Consider the following 3,014-nt stretch of genomic DNA (forward strand, 5'->3'; position numbering starts at 1 on the left):
GAAATCTGGCATTTTTGTCATTTCAACATCAATATTAACATATGAGTATTAAAGGCTTCAAACTTAGTTTCAGTAAACCTGAAGTGTATATTACTTTTTTTGTTGGGAATAAAATGTCTGCTTATCAGAACCTCTGATGAATTATTTCAGATAGTAAAAACTATCCCTGGGCCTCCGGTCCACACACCATGTGTTAAGTCCTCCCCAGTGACCTTTGGCTCCCTCCAGCACTGAGATAGGCCACTCAGGGGCCGGAGCCGAGACTAATGCTTGGCTGACCCTCAGCCCACTTCTCTCAGCTCCCACTCAGGACCGTGACTTCTGAGGTGGTGCGACACCAGTTCTTTCAGTCTCCCATGGCAACAAAAACTTGTATGTTCTCCCAAGTATCTGATGATGAACAGAGAAAAAAAAAAGAGAAAATATTTGTTCTTTAACTACATCTGGCCATGTTGGTTTTGAGTTTGCCTGATCAGGTGGTCATTAGATCCATTCAGCAAGGCTTCTGTTTTAATATACTCTCTTGGGGAGACTGGAATAGGAAAATCAATGCTGATTGATACATTGTTTAATACTAATTTTGAAGACCATGAGTCCTTACATTTTTACCCACATTAGACTTAAAGCTCAGACATATGAATTCCAAGAAAGAAGTGTTCAATTGAAGCTGACCATTGTGAATACAGTGGGATTTGGTGACCAAACAAACAAAAATGAGAGCTATCAATGAACAGTTGACTATTATAGATGCTCAGTTTGAGGCCTATCTTCAAGAAGAACTGAATATTAAGCATTCTTTCTTTAACTACTACTATTATCATATCCATGAGTGCAACCACTTCATCTCACCAACACGTCACCCTCTGAAGACATTTGATCTCTTAACTAAAAAGAGCCTTGACAGCAAGGTGAACATTACACCAGTGATTGCCAAAGCAGATGCAATTTCTAAAACTGAATTACAGAAGTTTAAAATCAAACTCATGAGTGCGTTGGTCAGCAATGTCCTCCAGATATACCAGTTCCCAGCAGATGATGAAAGTAGTGCTGAAATCGATGCTTCAGTTAATGGACACTTGCCATTTGCTGTTGTAGGAAGTATGGATGAGGTAAAAGTCATAATAAGATGGTCAAAGTGTGCCAGTGCCCTTGGGTGTTGTACAAGTGGAAAATGAAAACCACTGTGGGTTTGTAAGGCTCTGGGAAACGTTCATTTGTATAACCATGGAGGATCTGCCTGAACAGACCCACATTAAGCATTATGAACTTTATGGGCAATGCAACCTGAGGAAAATGGCTTTACTAACATGGGCTCAGAGAAGAAGCCACTCAGTTTTCAAGAGACCTGCGAATCCAAAAGACCCGAATTTGATAGTGAACATCAGAGGAAGGAAGAAGAAGTAAAGCAGATGTTTGTGCAATGAGTAAAGGAGAAAGAAGCCATACTGAACCAAAAGAGAGCTACAGGTCCAATTTGAGCACCTTAAAAGAGTTCACCAAGAAGAGAGAGTGAAGCTTGAAGAAAAGAAGAGACTTTTGGAAGAAGACACAATCCCTTTCTCTAAAAAGAAAGCTACCTTTGAGATATACCAGAACCAGTCCTTTATGTCCTACCTGAAGAAGGACAAGGGCTGGAAGAACTCCACTTTTATGTAATTCTCAGGTTCCAGATCACAGGAGGTCATCACAAGCAAACGTTATTAAAATGTTAGAAGTATGCTGTGGTTTTCTTGCTGTTTTTTATTTGCTGTATCACTTATTCTCTATCTGGCAAATGGCCACATTTACTGCCATTTATGGAAAAATATTTTTAAGTATAAGGTCAATACACAAGCCAGAGTGGATGATAGCAGTTATATATTCACTGTTGTTACAAATTTTTAAGTTTCTGGTTGTGATGAATCTAGATAATTTCTCTTGCCTCCCATTTATTGTCACTTTGCAGAGCATTGTACCACAGAGCAGTGTCAGTGCCATTGAAAATATAATACAGAACTCATTAATATTATAGCTATCTGATTCCATTTATATTCCAAGATGAATCTATTTTTTCTTTGTACATACTAAAGGTAAAATTTTGGGAATGTATTTTAAAATGTATCATGTACCTGAAACTCTAACCTCTCAATACTTTTATAGTACTTTAAAATTTTTGGTATAATTATCCAGTTGGTAATATGATCCTGAGCTTTTGTATCAAATTTTATATAACATGATGGCCTTCTATGCTGCAGTGTGCCTTATTGTGATTGATATATTATTGTGAGGAAGCAAAATATGTTTAAAAGTAAAAAAATCCAGGTATAGAAGCCCTTTTTTGTAGCGATAAGTACCTTGAACCTGGGTGTTAGTACAGTATTTTCATTAGGATGTATTACATAGTTGTTGCTTAAAACTCTGTATTCCAGGAAAAAAATAATAAGGTTGAATCATCTTATTTAAAACATTTCTTAAGGGCCCACTGAGTGGCACGTTGGTTAGGATTTGACTTGGGACGCCAGTTCTGAGCAACAGGGTCCCGGTTCAGATCCCACATGAGAGCCAGTGAGGTTGCACCCTCTACAGCTAAGATGGTGAACAACAGCTTGACCTGGAGCTGGGCTGCTGTGAGTCGCTGACGACAATGTAGGCTGCAGCGGGTCTGCAGTGGGATGCCATAAGCTACCATGAGTGGCCGGCAGCCAGCATGAGCTGACAAGAGCCTCCGTGAGCAGCGATCCAATGGTCTGCGGCCGATCTGCCTCACCCGGGAAGCGCTCAATGATAATAGCAACATGGGCCAGTGAAGCAACATCCTCCACAACTAGACTGAAGAACAACAAGGGCAGCAACTTGTCTGTTTCCCTTCTCTAATTCCCCAATGCTGTTCCCCTCCTCCAATTCCCCAATAAAATCTTTAAAAAAAACAAAAAACAAAACATTTCTTAAGAAAATATTAGGTTGTCGGAAAAGTCATGACATATTTTTTCTATGTTTTTCATTGCAAAAATGCGTCATGACTTTTCCAACAACCC

The 3,014-nt window shown here is 39.4% G+C and overlaps 1 pseudogene; it reads left to right on the forward strand.

Moving 5' to 3' along the window:
* The first annotated feature begins 323 nt into the window (after positions 1-323).
* Positions 324-1,656, forward strand: LOC109377980 (septin-10 pseudogene; annotated as a pseudogene).
* Positions 1,657-3,014: the final 1,358 nt, after the last annotated feature.

The sequence above is a fragment of the Hipposideros armiger genome, unplaced genomic scaffold (genome assembly GCF_001890085.2).
Source record: "Hipposideros armiger isolate ML-2016 unplaced genomic scaffold, ASM189008v1 scaffold_1678, whole genome shotgun sequence".
Classification (NCBI taxonomy): domain Eukaryota; kingdom Metazoa; phylum Chordata; class Mammalia; order Chiroptera; family Hipposideridae; genus Hipposideros; species Hipposideros armiger.